Source organism: Acanthochromis polyacanthus, chromosome 13 (genome assembly GCF_021347895.1).
Source record: "Acanthochromis polyacanthus isolate Apoly-LR-REF ecotype Palm Island chromosome 13, KAUST_Apoly_ChrSc, whole genome shotgun sequence".
NCBI classification, from domain to species: domain Eukaryota; kingdom Metazoa; phylum Chordata; class Actinopteri; family Pomacentridae; genus Acanthochromis; species Acanthochromis polyacanthus.
Window position 1 is genome coordinate 2,524,932 of NC_067125.1, and position 18,530 is coordinate 2,543,461.

Sequence of the window (18,530 nt, forward strand, 5' to 3'; positions counted from 1 at the left end):
TCCTTATAAATATTTATAATTTATGCTCTCATCATCAGTGAAGGTTTTAGTATGAATTTCAGATTCAATAATCGGTGGAATCTGGTGTTTTTCGTGCAGCACGTTGAGGGAATCTGCAGGAAAACAAATCCCAGGCTTTAATAATAAACTTAGCCGGTTCGACTCCAACAAACGGGTTCAGCCGGGTCAAACCAAGAACCGAGGACAGGATTTAAAGGTAGAGCAGCTTTAGTGAAACATCAAACTCATAAAACAGCAGAATCACAGCAGGAAGGTGGAACAGGAGGGTTCAAACATCTGTCCACCTGCAGATAGTTTAGGAAAAAGCCAGAAGTCTTCTTAAATGATTGTACACATAAAAATGCAGTACAACATCCAATGACTCTGTAAATCTGAACTTTCTGTGAAGGAATCATTGAAACACGTGAATCTGTGTCACAAAAACAACCATTAGTTTGGTTATTTCACAGATTTAGGAAAGATCTTCTGGGAAACTGATTGAACTACCAGTTTTCATGATGTGGAAAGTTGTGTTTAACTTTCTTCTCTTCTTTAACTTCTCCTGAGTGATTCTGATTGACTACAGCTGCTGACTCCTCTGAGCCAGTGTCATGTAAATTAATGCGAAAATGACCAAAATGAGGTACAAAACGACACAAAAATAAATAAAATAAGATAGAATTGAGGCAAAAGGAGCCAAAACAGGGAAAACTGTGACTGAATTGTTCAGTTGCTGCACAGAAACATGAATAATACGTAGAAAGCTGTTCATCAAATGAGTCCGTCATCATTATTGATTCCTGTCGACTACAGCTGCTGACTCTGATCCAGTTTAAGAACCCATTAGATCCACTCATTAGAGTCAAACACTACAGGGGGAAAATCTATCACCAAACCCACCATCAGGCATGGAGGAGGCAGTATCATGCTCTGGGGCTTTCTAGAAGAGCTTCTGGACTGGTTTATGTTTGGTTCCAGTCTTAGTTCTCCTGGTTTTGGGTGGATTTAAAGTTGGTTTAGGATTTTTTTGACTCTGGATCTGGTCCTGGATGAGGACTGGTTTAGGACAGTCTTGGACTTTAATTAGGAGTAGTTTAGGTTTGGTTTTGGTCCCGATGCTGTACTGGTTTTTGAAGTTTTAGGACTGGTTTCAGACTGTATTCTGACTGGCGCTGAACATTTTTAGGACTGGTTTTTGGGTGGTTCTTGCACTTGTTCTTCAAGAGTAGCGTTGGTTTGGTTTTGGTCCTTCTCTTGTACTGGTTTTTAACTTTTTTAGGGCTGGTTTCATAATGTTTCTAAGATTGGTTTATTACAAGTTTTAGGACCGGTTCCAGAGTGTCTTTGGCGGGTCCTTTTTTTTAACCCCAAGAACACCAAACATACCATCAAGCATGGAGGAGGCAGTATCATGCTCTGGGGCTTTCTGGGAGAGCTTCTGGACTGGTTTCAGACTGGATGTTGCACTGGTTCTGAATGTTTTTTAGGACTGGTTTAGGTTTGATTTTGGTCCTGGTTTCAGACCTTTTTAGGACTGGTTTAGGACTGGTTTAGGATTGTTTTAGGACTGTCTGGAGCTGGTCTATTTTCCCTCCAGCTCCACTCTAACTTCTCTAGAACTCAGGTTTAGAAGACAGTTGGACTTCTTTCTGCTTTTCTGCTGTGTTGATGCAGTGTGTTTGCCTTTGCTCAGTGTTTCTTTGCTTTGGGTCTGAGTTGGTCTTTTGTCTGAGTTCCTCCTCGCATCGATCCGTTATTAAACTGGTCTTCTCTGCTGCAGCTGGGTGGAAGTTCAGAGTGACTAATGTGGAGTCTGAAGATGATGTCAGTGTTTCTGCATCGACTGAATCCTGATGTTTATGGAGGAATGTAGGTGCTTGTTTGTGTTTCCTCCAGAACTCCCCGGTGGTTCGTTAGAGTTTCTTCTGGTTCCACAGCTCAAACTGAACTCTGTCCTACTTCACTGTTTCTGTAAACAAAGGCGTTAAAACATCCGAACTGACGGTGAATTATCAGGACGATTAGCAGCCACGCTCGTTAAATCCATGAAGAAGAAAGTTCAGCTGTTTGGTTTCTGCAGCTCAGCTTGAAATGAGTTTTAAGAACAGAATTAATGGAAACATTTCAGGGTTTTCTTTCTGTTGGGTCATCAGTAATAGTAGAGGAAGATCATTACCTCCTAATGCAGCAAAGAAGTCTAACTAATGATCCTTTTAGCAGAAACACGGATCCACACATAGATATATAGATATATATGCACTTACAGAAACTGTATGGAGACACTACACCAGCTGGGTTTTTCCATTTTCAGACAATTAATTATTAATTACTGTCCCTTTGGACAATTTTAAACCTTGTTTTGGATGAATTTTGAGTTATTTTCAACAATTTTCACTCATTTGGGCAATTTTGTACTAATTTTGGACAAATTTTGAGAAGTTTTAGACAGATTTCAAGTCACTGTGGCCAGTTTCTGCTCATTTTGGACATATTTTATGAGTCATTTTCTACAGATTTCTTCTGTGGGTGGATTCATCTGTAAACATCCACAGCTCATCTGTCATTGAATTAACAAGAGAAGATAAAGAGTTTGAGTGTTAAATTTACTGCAGCAGCCGCAGGACGTGTGCATGTGTTGTCATGTGGGAAGCCAGCGGGGTCACGTAAAGAACATGGCAGACTGGACATGATGATAGAAACATGCGCTCAACATGCAACTCCCAGTGGAAAGGACAATCTGTTCCAACCTCTCGTCAGCTCAATGCTTCCACACTGCTTCCTGTTAAAAATAAACGTCTTCTTGCTGATTTCAGGCCAACGCAGCAGGAGTTTAACACCAAATATACAGAAAAAGCCGGGAGAGAAGCTCATAGAAAAGGTTTTCAATCGATTCCTGCAGCAGGTGGAAGACAAATGAATCAGTGGATTAAATGCTGCTTTGGTTAAATCAGCCTCATCCAGATGACAGTTTGATGCTAACGGGGTAAATGCTGGAGCCGCTCCAAAGGGCTCCTACCAATGGTTCCACATCAACATTTAGTCTAAACATCTAAAAACCTTCCTCACATCAGATTCTGCTGATGTTAGAGCCTCAGCAGTTGGTGAATTGTGGACCAAAGACTGGATGGATCCATATTTCTATTAAAATACATCTTTGGTCAACATTTTACCAACTTTTGAGGCTCTAATCTCATGTGTGCTTCCAGTTTCTTACTATTTGGACTTGAAAATTGCACCAAATTGCCAAAAAAAAAAAATCCCTAAAGACCTGTCCAAAATGAATAAAAACCATCTGTAATTTGGCAAAATGTGACCAAGATGATTTGATACATGTCCAGAGTTACTCTAGAATATCCACAATTAGTTAAAAACCGTGTTTGAAAGGATTCAAAATTCACTTGAAGCCTGGCCAAGATCACTTACATGCCTTAAAATGACATTACTGAACAATTATTGGTCCTTTAAAATGGGGGGGGGGGGGGGGGGGGGGGGGGGGTAGGAAAATATCCAATCCAGGCTGGTCCAGTGTCTCCATAAAGTTCCTGTCAGTGTTTATCTATGGATGGATCCATGTTTCTGCTAACATACAGTCTTTGGTCCACATTTCTCCACCTGCTGAGGCTCTAACATCAATAGAATGTAATTTTTGGCAAATTTGACCAGACAAGGTTCCAGTTTTTAGATGTTTAGACACAGAATCTGTCCAGAATAAGTTGCAAATGGTCTCAAACAACAACAATAATGACTGTTCTACCTTCATAATTTATATAAAGTGTTAAATTTTCCAGTTTTTGTACATTTTGACTTGACGCCTGATTAAACACAGTGTGTGTTCATATTTATTAGAAGTTCGGTCTTTGTGGTTCCTGCGTGGCTGAAATCCTGATAAAAGCAGCAGAGAGAGCTCCAGACTCCCAGCCTGGTGTGTTTTCTTATTTTGGTGGGCTCAGCGTGAGTGGATCATGTGCTGGGCTGTGTGTCGGCCATCTGTTAGAATATTGAGTGGAACAGACCAGTATTATTCCCACAATCCCTCCCCTGCTGTCCTCCTCTCTGCCATCTCTCATCCCCTCCCTCTCCGTCCACAGCTCTTCTTTTTACTTTCACTTCTTTTAAAACCATCAAATGAAGCTAAAACAGCGCAGTCATCGGCGTGTCGGCGGTTAATTTCCTACACAACAAGCCGACTCTCAGAGAGCTTTAGAGATGTCCCGTTCATTTATTCTGTCCTTGATGTGTAAATATCCACACGTATGCACGGTTTAGTTATTATTTTATTATTCCCTATATTCCTGAAGCAGCACCAACAGCCCAAACCAAATCCCTTTTTAAAAAACATTTCTGATGGAAAAGCCTTTTTTTTTTGTCTTGTTTGGGTCATTTATGTCTCATTTATGTCTGTTTTTTGGTCATATTTTGCCTCTTTTTTGATAGTGATCTGTCATTTTTGTCTATTTTGGACCATTTTTGTCTCATTTTGATAATTTTTGTCTAATTATTGGCCATTTATTATGTCTATTTTTTGGTAATTTGTGTCTACTTTTGGCCATTTTTGTCTATTTTTGGTTATATTTTGCTTCTTTCTGTAGTAATTTTTGTCATTTCTATTTATTTTTTAGTCATTTGTGTCTAATTTTGGCCATTTTTGTCTATTTTTGGTTACATTAGTCTCTTTTCTGTAGTAATCTTTGTCATTTTTGTCATTTTACGTTATATTTTTCCTATTTTTCCATTTTTTTTTGGTCTCATCTTTGTCATTTTTGGCTATTTTTTTGCCTTGTCTTTGGTTGTTTTATTGTAATTATTTGTTATTTTTTTGCTGCGGTTTTATTTTGGTCATTTCATTTATTTTGTTCATGTTTTGTCTCTTTTTGTAGGTTTTTTAAATTTAATTTTGGTCATTTTATATCATATTTTCTCTCTTTTTTTGCCAGTTTTTTGGTCTCATTTGGTCATTGTACTTCATATTTTACCTCGTCTTTGGTATTTTTATTGTCTTATTTTGGTAGATTTTTGTCTATTTTTGGACATATTTTGTCTGTCAGGTAATTTTTTGTCTTTTTTGGGGTAAATTTTGTCAGTATTTCATCATATTTTGCTTTTCTGTTGTTTTAAAACAAATGAGGCAAAAAGAACAGTGTCATTGGTGAATCTTCATTTACATTTTCCACACAACAAGCCGATGAGCTGAGTGGATAACTGAGGCGCAGTGTGTTGGAGTTTAGAGTGTGAAACGTAAATAATGTGAGTCATGTAGGAGAACAGCAAACAGTGGAGGAAGAACTTAACGTGAAATACAGCGACAGCAACGATGTTAAAAAGCTCTGTCCAAAGGTGGAAGCTGGAGAAATGTGGACCAAAGACTGGATTTTAGCAGAAATATGGATCCATCCATAGATACACCCCCTGTCAAAAGTTTTGGGACACTTTCTTATTCAAATAAATACGAACCCGTCTGAAAACTTTTGACAGTGGGTGTACACACTGACAGGAGCTTTATGGAGACACTAGACCAGACTTTCTACCATTTTCAAACGTCAATAATCTTTCATTATTGACATTTTGGATGATTCCCCCCCTCTTTTTTTTTTTTTTTACAAACTAAAAGTCATTTCTTATTTTGGCTCACTTTGGTAAAAATTCAAATAGAACTCAGTTTATAGCAGTTCCAAGTCAAATATTTAACATTTACACCCCCTGTCAAAAGTTTTGGGACACTTTCTCATTCAAATAAATTAGAACCCGTCTCAAAACTTTTGACAGGGAGTGTACATATTTTGATTCAAATCAGAGAATAAGGAACATTTTCACTGTTTTCAGGAGGTTTCCTTTTGGAGTTGCACTGATGACTTCTGTACATTTATTTCCATGTTAACGCCACAGTTTTTCACTTAAATCTGAGTATTTTTATGGTTTAACCTGCAGTGGAGGATCTAATATCTTTACTCAGAGTCAAAGTTGTTCATATCTTGCTGCTTTCCACATCAGTTTGCTTTTCTTTTCTTGACTAAATTACGTTAATTTTACTGTTTATTAGTAGATTTTCAAATCCAAACGCTCCATTTAACGAGTTTAAATGCAGAAATCGTAGACGTTGAAGCTCCGTACGTCTCTAAAACATCCACATCTCTGGTTCTGTATTATAATGCACTTTCAGTAATGACAGTTTCTCTACACATTTATCTATCCACTCTTGATTTTCCTCCATAAAAAGCAGAACAACGGTTTAAGTTTATTCCAGCAAACTGTATTAAAATCACAGTGTGAAATGGAAGCAAAGGTTCATATTTATATTCAAAGTGTCTTATAAAGTCCTGAAGCAGCTAATAAACCGTAAAGTCAACATGTTTTAGTCAAGAAAAGGAAAGAAAACTCATCTAGAAAGCAGCAAGTCTGCAGATATAAACAACTTTCATGCTGAGTAAAGATATTAGATCCTCCACTGCAGGTTAAACCATAAAAATATTAATATTCTGAGGATTAAATCTACTGGGAGGTCGACTACAGCAGTCCTAAAGTCTGACAAAGTTCTGTTATCAGGCTGTAGGTCTCCCAGTAACCACGTTTTTTTTCTCCAGATTCATGTAAAACTCTTGATTTTCCTCCATAAAAAGCAAAATAACCATTTAGTTTAAGTTCATGTAAGTTTATTAAACATACATTTTGCTTTTTATGGAGGAAAATCAAGTCAGTAGATTAATCTGTAGAAAAACAAGAACTCTGTGTGAATGATTTGTTGCTTTTCTTTCCTTTCCTTCTCTAAAACACATTAATTTACTGTTAATGAGTGGATTTTCAGATCAAAACGCTCCATTTAAAGAGTCTAAATGCAGAAATTGTTGACTTGAAGTCTCTAAAATGTCCACATTTCTGGCTGTAAAGGAAATCCATCCTGGAGGTCCATAACTCTTCTGTTAGAACAAGAGTTGACGTTCAGACGACAGGAATCTCATTTCTGTTGTTCCATCCGTTTTAAATCTCTGACGGCTCACAGCCAGATGATTTGGTGCCGACTGACGGATCGTCCTTGACTCTCGGTTCCATCCAGAGGTTTTTATTCCTCACACGATCCTGACCTCCGACCTCCTGGGAAGAGAGCGATCAGAGAAAGCTTCATGTTAGCGTCAGGAGGTTTTACAGCAGCAGCCACATTATAAAATACCACACTCTCATATTCCTGCATTAAAATCACTTAAAAATAAATGTTCAATTACAAGCACAGCTTATCATGAAATCTTTTATGAAAAATAATTCTATATGTTGATAAGTTGGACCTGTAGAATGATGTATTGTGTTTTGGTTATTTCCTCATAGAACAGGCAGAATATTTTTAGTTTATGGACTAAATGAACTTAGTGATGTTAGCAGCTATGTTAGCCCCAAATAAGTAGCATTAGCAGATACATTAGCCCAAATAAGTAGCATTAGCAGCTACATTAGCCCAAATAAGTAGCATTAGCAGCTACATTAGCCCAAATAAGTAACATTAGCAGCTACGTTAGCCCAAATAAGTAACATTAGCAGATACGTTAGCCCAAATAAGTAGCATTAGCAGCTACATTAGCCCAAATAAGTAACATTAGCAGCTACATTATCCCAAATACGTAGCATTAGCAGATACATTAGCCCAAATAAGTAGCATTAGCAGCTACATTAGCCCAAATAAGTAACATTAGCAGCTACGTTAGCCCAAATAAGTAACATTAGCAGATACGTTAGCCCAAATAAGTAGCATTAGCAGCTACATTAGCCCAAATAAGTAACATTAGCAGCTACATTATCCCAAATACGTAGCATTAGCAGATACATTAGCCCAAATAAGTAGCATTAGCAGATACATTAGCCCAAATAAGTAGCATTAGCAGCTACATTAGCCCAAATAAGTAGCACTAGCAGATACATTAGCCCAAATAAGTAGCATTAGCAGCTACATTAGCCCAAATAAGTAGCATTAGCAGCTACATTAGCCCAAATAAGTAACATTAGCAGATACGTTAGCCCAAATAAGTAGCATTAGCAGCTACATTAGCCCAAATAAGTAGCATTAGCAGCTACGTTAGCCCCAAATAAGTAACGTTAGCAGCTAAGTTAGCCCAAATAAGTAGCATTAGCAGCTACATTAGCCTAAACAAGTAGCATTAGCAGCTACGTTAGCCCCAAATAAGTAACGTTAGCAGCTAAGTTAGCCCAAATAAGTAGCATTAGCAGCTACATTAGCCTAAACAAGTAACGTTATTCACCATGTTTGCGCTAGCACTCAACACTGCCTGCTACATTAGCCTAGGCTTGTAACAATAACTGCTACATTAGCCCAAACACATAGCATTAGCTCCCGTGTTAGCATTAACAAGTAAAATTAGCTGCCAGGTTAGCTCAAATGAGTAGTATTAGCTACCAATGTAGCCCAAATGAGGAGCATTCTGTTACTGTCTCAGAGTTCCTCCTGTAGAGGAAGGAATGGGATTAAGTTTAAACCTCTGAGCTGCTCTTAAAGAAGAACAACTGGTGGTGAATTAATGAGAGGAGGATAAATATGGATGAGGTTCTCCTCTCAGGGATCTTTATTTTCCTCATTACTCTGGACCACCCGGTTCAGGAGGTTTCTCTTCAGACGTCTAAAAGCTCTGCTGGAGGTTTTTATTTTTCTCTGACCGTCTGATTCTCAGGAGAAGATCTCAGGATTTATTCTCCTTCTGCTCACAAACAAGAACGAAACTACAACTTTTAGCTTTGAAACTTTAACTTTTCTGGTGAATCATTTGAATGCTGTTTTTTGTTTGTCTCATTTTAGTCATTTTTCCCCCATTTGTATCTCATTTATATCGAATTTGTCTCATTTAATCTCATTTTGGACATTTATGTCACATTTTGGTTGTTTTGGTCTAATTTATTTCTCATTTTGGTCATTTTATATTATTTATATATATTGATATCTCATTTATATATTTTGTTTAAGAAGCTGTGTTTTTTAAAATAAATCTTTCACAATATTTGACCGTCAAATTACACTTTTTTAATTTTATTTTAAAAAAATAGACATAAAATGTGTTATTTTTTATTCATTTTTATATATTTTTTTCCATTTTCCTCATCTGCATTTTTACAAATATTCACATTTTATTATTTTTACTTAATTTCAATGAGCAAAAATGTCATAATTTCACAGATATTGAACGAAGTATTAACATGTTTTCTTTATAAATGTTATATTACAGGCTTTTCCTGTTTTATTGGTTTATAAACATTTTCTTGGTGAGAATCAGTTTTTCTGTTGAATGTTTCTCTTCTTAAAGTTCTCCCAGATGGTGAAACTGCAGTAATACAAAGTAAAACGCAGTAAAACGCAGTAATACTCAGTAGTACGCAGTAACAAATGTGTGATGATCTGCTTTAATCACTGCGGATGAGTTCACCAGGAGTGCTGCTATTTTTATTCCTTCATTGTTTTATCGTTCTTCTCCGTCTTCGTTTCTAATCGCTGCTGATTTTTCACGTTTTATTTGCAGGAACACAAATAAAAGTCTCTTTTTTTAGTTTTATTGATGATTTTCTGCAGCCGTGACCTCGTTTAAAGGAGGGAATAAAAAGAAACGCAGCTCTAGAGTCTGAATAAATCAGCTTTATTGTTATTATTATTATCATTGTTATTCATCCTGCAGCTTCAGATGTTGCTTATTATGGGATGGCAAAATGCAAAATGACCATGAAGACACGCAAAAAGAACACAAAGACACACGAAACAGCAGGAAGTGGATTCAAATTAACACAAACACGTGCAAAACCAACACAAACAGAGAAAAAACAACAACCAGAAAGACGTGAAAAAATCCTGAAAACAAACATTAAAGATCACAAAAGCACAAGAAAGACAAAAATTAGCACAAACACATGCTAGATCAATGAAAACAGTCATGAAGCCTCCTCTCAGACACACAGAAGTACCACAACGTGATGCAAACAGGATGCAAAGAGACACACAACAACCACAAAAAGACTTAAAACTGTGAAAAAAAGATGCAAAATGACCGCAAAGACGCACAAAAGGGCCAGAAAAAGATTAAAAGTGACTGAAAATTAGTAAAATGCATGAAAAACTAAAGCACATAGAGATAAAAAAAAAATCCTTAGACACACAAAAACATCATAACTAGATGTAGAATGTCTGAAAAGAAACACAACAACCACAAAATACTTGAATTCATAATTATGTCTCATTTATATCTCATTTTGGTCATATTAACATCTCATTTGTATTTCATTTATATCTCTTTCTAGTTGTATTTGTCTCATTTTTACCTAATTTTGCAAATAGAAATGTAGCTCTAGAGTCTGAATAAATCTACTTTTTGATCTAATTATGGTTGTTGATATCTAATTTTGGTCATTTTAGTCTCATTTTGGTCATTTTAGTCTCATCTATATCTCATTTTTGTTTCATTTACACCTCGTTTCGGTCATTTATATCTCATTTATATCTCACTTTGGTCATTTTTGTCTCATTTTTATCTTATTTGTGTCTCATCAATATCTCCTTTACTTCCTTTTGTCTCATTTATATTTCATTTGTCTTATGTATATCTCACGTATTTCTCATTTTTGCCATTTACATCTCAAATAGATCTGCTTTTGGTCATTTATATCTCATCTATATCTCATTTATATCTCATTTTGGTCATTTTTCTTGTCATTTTTATCTCATTTGGGTTATTATTGTCTCATTTGTATCTCATTTATATCTCATTAGTCTCATTTATATCTCATTTTGGTCATTTTTCTTGTCATTTTTATCTCATTTGGGTCATTTTTGTCTCATTTGTATCTCATTTATATCTCATTAGTCTCATTTATATCTCATTTTGGTCGTTTTCTTGTCATTTTTATCTCATTTGGGTCATTTTTGTCTCATTTGTATCTCATTTATATCTCATTAGTCTAATTTATATCTCATTTTGGTTGTTTTTGTCTCATTAAACCACAAAACACTTCAACTTATTAAAACAAGATGCAAAATGACTGTAAACACACAAAATGTCCAGAAAAAGACTAGAATTGACCAACAATGGCACAAAATGAACATGAATACATGCAAAACCAAAGCAATCACAGATAAAACTACCTGTTAGACACACAGAGAGGCTTCTAAGAGACACAAAACAACCACAAAAAAGTTATTTTTCATGTTTTGTTTGCAGGAATCATCGTTTTTTTTAGTTTTATTGCGGCTCCATGATGATTTTCTGCAGCCGTGACCTCGTTTAAAGGCGAGAATAAAAAGAAACGCAGCTCTAGAGTCTGAATAAATCAGCTTTATTGTTATTATTTTTATCATTATTCATTCCTGTGGTCGGGCTCTAATTAACAGCATCAGTTTCTGGTATTGATTATCTCCTCGGCTGCTTGTCCAATCGATCGCTTCTAATCTCCTCTAACGTCGCTTCTTCTGATCGATCGATGATTCGTGGAGTTTTTCTCTGAATCAGATGCAAATAATCACATCATAAACAGAAAAAACACATAAAACATGGCAGGAATGAACAGAATCTGCTTTCTCCATGAAGAACAGCAGCTTCAGACGCTCTGAACCCTCTGAACGTTTGCATGATGTCAGTTTGAAAATAAAACGTGTCGTCCTTTCACAACGTTTGCTCCTGACTGTTGGTGTGGATGTTCTGTTGAAGCTGTGGCTCTGCGTTAATCAGCTGAAACGGAAAAACTGCTGACGGTTCCAAAGTTTCTCTGGTTTCCTTTCAAAGTTCCTGAAGTTCTCTCAGAACAAACATCACAGAAATAGAAGTTAATTAACAGAATCTTTTAATCCTTCGTCCTGAACATTTAATCTGCATCAGATCTTTCTCTTTTTGTGTGTTTTTGTGTCATTTCGTGCCTCAATCTGGTGATTTTACATCTAATTTTGTATTGATTTACAGAACTTTTTGACTCTTTTGTTACAAATTTCTCCTATTTTTAAAAAAATTTGTCTCATTTTGGTCAAATTTTTTTGCTCCATTTCGGTAGTTTAATCTAATTTTGCACCAATTTACGATATTTTGCCTCATTTTTGTCTTATTTTATTCATTTTTGTGTCATTCAGGTCATTTTCTGTCTAGTTTTATATTGATTTCCAGTATTTCTACTCTTTTCACTTCAATTTTCTCTTTTTGTGTTATACATTTTTGTGTAATTTTCTGGCCCATTTTTGGTCGTTTAATATCTAATTTTGGTCATTTTTGCATCAGTTTATACTATTCTGGGTGTTTTTGCCTCAGTTATCTCATATTTTGCTTCTTTTTGTATCATTTCAGTCATTTTATATCAAATTTTGGTCATTTTTGTGTCAATTTAGATTATTTTTGGTGTTTTTGCCTCAGTTTTGTATTATTTTATTCATTTTTGTGCCTCATTTTTGGTCATTTTACATCTAATTTTGGTCATTTCGGCATCAATCCACATCATTTTGGCTGTTTTTAACTTGACAGAGAGGGAAGCTTAGTCGCAAAAAAAAAAAAAGAAACAGTCAGAATGAAACCCGCTCTTAATGATGACAAAGGATGAAAGCTAAAACTTCACCAATAATCCACCATCCTGCACATTTAATCTGCTTTAAATCACACATTTAACTGCGTCGTGTTTATATGTCGTAGTTTCCACGCCGTTTTCTGGGTCGTCTGAGTTTTTAGGAGGCATTTTCCACATAAAAATACTGGATATTTAAAAGCCTCCCACAGGAACTACCGCTGCTTTGCAGAAATGATCCTGAAGCGGCGCATCGACGCTTCGTTTCCTTTCGCTGTAGAAACTGTCACCTCTCCATCAGCTCGCCAACAGCCTCCATCTGCTGCCGAGTCGGAGCTGTCAAAAGAAAGAGTCGGAAAAACGACGCTAAGAGGAAGACGGAGGAGAAGAAAGGAATGTAAATCACCGTCTGATTGTTCTGCTTCCACACAGGCAAAAGAAACAAAGGATGACGGTCGATTTATTGAGTCTTATTCAGCGAGAGAAGCTTTAATCTGAGACTTCTGGACTCTCCAGCTGGTGGAAGCCTGCAGAGAAAAACATGATTTGTTTTCAGAGGACGGATTTTGGACGAACAAACACGGACTGGTGCATGCATAGCAGAAAGAACTACAGTGGAAATATGAGTCAAATTATGCATGAGGAAAGATTTTCTGGACAAAAACATCCTGTTTGGAGTTTCCCAGGCTTTAAGAGTGTAGTTTGGTTTTCCAAAATATGCGTTTCTTTGCAGATGATACCCTTATAATATTAGACCAACCATGCAGCTGCTTTAAGAAAGGTTTTTCAAGGTTCTACCTGTAATTTTGCTGCAAAAACCAACATCATCCATGGACTCGTGCATCTATATTACAAAAAGTGCGGTTAAAATATCTTTACTAAATCAATTTTTACATTAAATATGATCATTTTTCAAAATAAAACTGTCCCATTTGGAGTTTCCCATGCTTTAAGAGCGTAGTTTGGTTTTTCTTTGCAGATGATACCCTTATAATATTAGACCAACCATGCAGCTGCTTTAAGAAAGATTTTTCAAGGTTCTACCTGTAATTTTGCTGCAAAAACCAACATCATCCATGGACTCATGCGCGTATAGTACAAAAACTAAGGTGAAAATATCATTACTAAATAAAAATATACCTTAAATTTGATTATTTTCTGGAAAAAAAACAACATTACATTGGGAGTTCCGGATGCTTTAAGAGTGTAGTTTGGTTTCTAAAAAATGTGTTTCTTTGCAGATGACATCCTCATAATATTAGACAAACCATGCAGCTGCTCTAAGAAAGATTCTACCTGCAACTTCACCGTGTTCTAACCTGTAATGTTGTGTTGTAGCCCTATAAGCTTCAGTCAATTCCAGCCATTTTCAGTACAAAAAATCGCTAATATTCTATTTGTAAATAAAAATATGACGAGAAATACAGGGAATTTGGACGCGCATCGCGAGGTGCATTTCTTCGAAAACGACCGATTCGTGGATTTTATACCGACTTCAGGACATGTTTTGGACAAAATAGTTTACTGGCTTGTTTCATCTGGATGTCCAAGGTTGGATTATGGCCGTTTTTTGTGGAATATTTTCTTCTGTGTGTAATAATGAACCCGGAAATGTGAGTCGCGCTGTGTACGTTAAAGCCGTGTACAGAGAACGGATGGATGGATATTCGTTGTTTGTCGGACAAATGTGTTTATATTACCCGCTGTGGTAATCACATCTGAAAGTGGTTTATACCGGCGGATTCATGAGAATCTAAGCTTTCCATCGGTGTATAATATTTCTATTATCGAGTTGGCAGTGTCGTTCTGTTTCGAAAAATGCTTATGCAGATATCAAAACGACCTGCCCGCAGGCCGCTGAACCGCAACGGGTTAACCAGAGGATTGTTGTTTTCAGACTAACTTCACCCTGTTCTAACCTGTAATGTTGTTTCTAACCAGAGGATTGTTGTTTTCAGACTAACTTCACCCTGTTCTAACCTGTAATGTCGTTTCTAACCAGAGGATTGTTGTTTTCAGACTAACTTCACCCTGTTCTAACCTGTAATGTCGTTTCTAACCAGAGGATTGTTGTTTTCAGACTAACTTCACCCTGTTCTAACCTGTAATGTCGTTTCTAACCAGAGGATTGTTGTTTTCAGACTAACTTCACCCTGTTCTAACCTGTTATATTGTGTTGTAGAGAGGATTGTTGTGTTTTCAGACTAACTTCACCCTGTTCTAACCTGTAATGTTGTTTTGTGTTTGCAGGCTGTTGCAGATTGAATCCTGTTGACTGTTCCTGACTGGATCCTGCTGATACTGAAGCCCTGAACCGGTGGGTCGGATGGTTTCCTGGTTAACACTGTTGATTTTAAAAGGTTTCAGAATCCTGCTAAAGACATAAAAACTGGTGTTAAACGTGCAGTTAGTTGTGATTTACGGACAGTTTGTGGCAGCAGATCGGTGGTTTGGCGTTATTTTGCCGTCGTCTTGTTTTATGGTAGTTTTGCATTTCTTTGTACTGATTTTGCATCTGTTTCTGGTAGTTCAGGTGCTTTTGTGGTGATTTTTGCATTTTGTATTGTAGTTTTGGCCGTTTATGGAAATTTTGTGTCTTTTTGTGGTGATTTGTGTTTGTTTGTGATAATTGTGGCCCTGTTTTGGCGGTTTGGTCTCTTTTTGTCGTCATTTTGTATCTTTTGGTGGTGACTTTGTGTCTTTTGTATATTGTGGTGGTTTGGGGTCATTTTGTGGTGTTTTTGTGTCTTTTGTGCTATATTCACCAATATTTGTGGTGATTTAGGGTCATTTTGTGGTATTTTTGACAGTTTTTGTGGGACTGTTGCTTTTTTATTGCTGATTTTGCATCTCTTTGTGGTAGTTTGGCTAGGGTTAGGGTTGTGATGACGTTACATTTTTTTGTGGTAGTTTTGGCCTCTGTGTGGGAATTTTGTGCTTTTTGTGGTGATTTTGATCTTTTTGTGCAGATCTTGTGTTTCTTTGTGGTAACTGTGGCTCTATTTTGGTGGATTGGTCTCATTTTGTGGACATTTTGTGTCTTTTTGTGGTATATTCGCCTATATTTGTGGTGGTTTGGGGTCGTTTTCTGGTAGTTTTGTCCATTTTTGTGGTAATTATTCTTTTTTTCTGCTGACTTTGTGTCATTTTACTTTTTTGTGGTGATTTTGTGTTTTTTTTCTGATGATTTTGCATGTTTTTTGTCATTTAGACAGTAAAGACAGAAGAATAGAGACACTAATAATAAATGTAGACGGAGCTGCAGAACTTTAATTCATTACTTTTATTCCATCAGAGATCAGTTTGTGTTTCCGCGTGATCAGCTGCTTTGTGTTGACGTTGATCATCTTCAAGACTTTGTTGGTTTCTTTTGGGTTCTTCTGTTCTTTGAGGAGAACTTTTGGTCTCCGTCAGCAGAAACAGAAAATAGAGAGAAAGAAAAAAACAAAACAGTAGAACGCTGGAGGCCAAAAATCTGCAGCTGGAAGAAAGCAGCATCCAGATAAAAAAACACACACACTACAAACACACACCATGCACACGACAAACACACTATTTTTATCTCACTGCTTTTCCTCTTTCCCTCCTTCTTCTCCTCATCTTTCTTCCTTTTATTTATCTTCTTCTTTTCTCTTCTTTTTTCTTATCAGCAGAACCCAAATAAAAACAACTAAAATGTGACGGAAAACAACAGAAAACAACCAAAACGAGACACAAAATTAGGAAAATGAGACCCAAAAAACTCAGATTTTCTGAATTTACATGTCATTTTTTTGTACATAAACTGATCATAACTGATAAAAACCAACATAACATTGAGCTAATTGATCTTATTTATAAATAAATTCTTAGAAATTATGATATTTGTCCTAAGAATTATGACAGAGTCGGCAAATAATGTAAGATCTTGTCCGATTTCCATATTAAATGCTGGAGTTTAAATCCTTATTTTATGAGTTAAACGTGTCAAAAACATCTCAGCTTACAGAACATTAGAGAGACAACAAATCCACATTTTTACAGGAAATAAAGCAGACATAAAGCAGCATTTATCTTTGAATTCTGTGGAGCAATAAGGGAGTTCTCCTGGTAAATCCTCAGAAGTCATTAAGCTTTTATTTTGAAGGTGACGCTTCAGAGGAAACGTAGATTTATGTGTTTTGAAGTGGAGGTGAAAGGTTTAAAATGTTTTGACGTCAAAAGGCTGAAGTGTTGCATGTTTTTAAAAAGTGTTTGTGTGAAATAAAGACACAATAATCTGGAGCTGTTAACGGATCCAGGCGTTAAGCTTCCTGTTGTCTTGGTAACCTGCCCGACGGAGCGTTTGAAGTTCCCTTGTTTAGATGAAAACCTCCTGACACTTGTGTGTTTTTAATGCTGCGTTTGTGTCTCTGTGTGTTTTTGTTGGAAGAAGCCGAGAGAACAACAACCAGGCCGTTTTTGGATGTTTTCAAGAGCGAGTTCCTCATAGGGGAAACTTTGAGAGACGTGACGAAGATGCGAGCACCCGGCCAACGCTGCTTGCAGCTTTAATTAGTATCAACATCCAAGCACTGAGAGTGAGGACCCTAATGAAATGCAAGGAATCGCTATTATTTTTCGGTGGACTTTTGAATCCTTGTTTTGTCGGCCTAAAGATACTTGAGAACGCATCAAAATTTGTGCATACATACCAGAAACCCAACAGGAAGTCAGCCATTTTGAATTAATTGTCAGATTTGGGGCGTTTTTGGACATTTTTAAGAGTAAACTCCTCATAGGGGAAACTCCACAAGACGTGAAGTTTGGGCAGAAGAAAAAAGAGGAATGAGTGATGAAAGGTTAGAAATATCTTCTGTAAAGGTCTGAGGGCGTGGCCATGTCTGAGCAGCAAGGATGCAAGGACCCGACCAATGGTGCTTGCAGCTTTAATTATTACTAGCATCCAAGCACTGAAAGTACAAGAACCCTATTGGAACGCAAAGAATTAATATTATTTTTCAGCAGACTTTTGAATTGCGTGTTTGTCGGCCTAAAGATGCTCAAAAACACACCAAAATTTGCACATACATACCCGGAACCCAACAGGAAATTGGCTATTGTGAATTAATTGTCAGATTTTTTGTTTGTGTGTCTTCAATAAAGACACAATAATCTGGAAGTGTTTGCATTAAGCTTCCTGTTGTCTCGGTACCCTGCCTGACGGAGCGTTTGAAGTTCCCTCATTGAGATGAAAACCTCCTGACACTTGTGTGTTTTTAACGCCGGTGCATGTTTTTGTTGTGAGAAGCCGACAGAACAACAAGGTGCTTTACCTGGACGCTGCCAGACACCTGTCGGCTGCAGCCGCACAGCCGGACTCACCTTCCAATGGAAGGAGTGTGTGTGTGTGTCCCGCTGTGAGTGTGAACACACCTGAGCACACACACAGGTGGACAGATGGTCGGCAGACAATGGAAATTTCCATGACAGACACTCGGGGTTCAGGTCATCTCCGGTGGTTTCTCAAGTTCAGGCTTTTAATCTGAAGTTATTGTGGCCGTTTAACCTACTGGGACGAATGTTTTTTAAATTTGGCATAAATATTAGCTTTTATGCTGCTGCTAATGGCCAGAATGAGACACAAACAACAGAAAAGAGACAGAAAACAACAGAAAACAACAAAAATGAAAATCAAAACAACACAAAGGAGACACAAAATGATAACAATGAGACACAAACAACAGAAAACCAAAGCAAAACACAAAACAGCAGAAATGAGACGAAGAGCAACACAAAACAACAGCAATAAGACATGAACTAAAACAACACACTAAACAACAAAATATGACACAAAATGACCAAAATAAGACATCAAACAAAAGCAATGAGACACAAAACAACAGAAAACAACAAAAATGAGACACAAAATGTGACACAAAACAACAGAAATGAGAAACAAAACAGCAAAAAATACCAGAAAATTGTTGCTGTTTAACTCACTGGGACGAATTTTTTTTTCTTGAAGTTGCCCCAAACAGTACTTTTTATGCTGCTGC

The 18,530-nt window shown here is 36.8% G+C and overlaps 1 protein-coding gene across 3 annotated transcripts in view; it reads left to right on the plus strand.

Annotated features, from left to right (window-relative positions):
- si:cabz01090165.1 (uncharacterized protein LOC100333421 homolog) overlaps positions 1–18,530 on the plus strand; it is a 276,030-nt gene that overhangs the window by 164,090 nt on the left and 93,410 nt on the right. For all 3 annotated transcript variants that reach the window (XM_051958377.1, XM_051958378.1, XM_051958379.1), the window contains exon 5: positions 14,764–14,830. The gene's annotated coding sequence lies outside the window, so the exon portion shown is untranslated. The remainder of the gene's footprint in view (positions 1–14,763; positions 14,831–18,530) is intronic.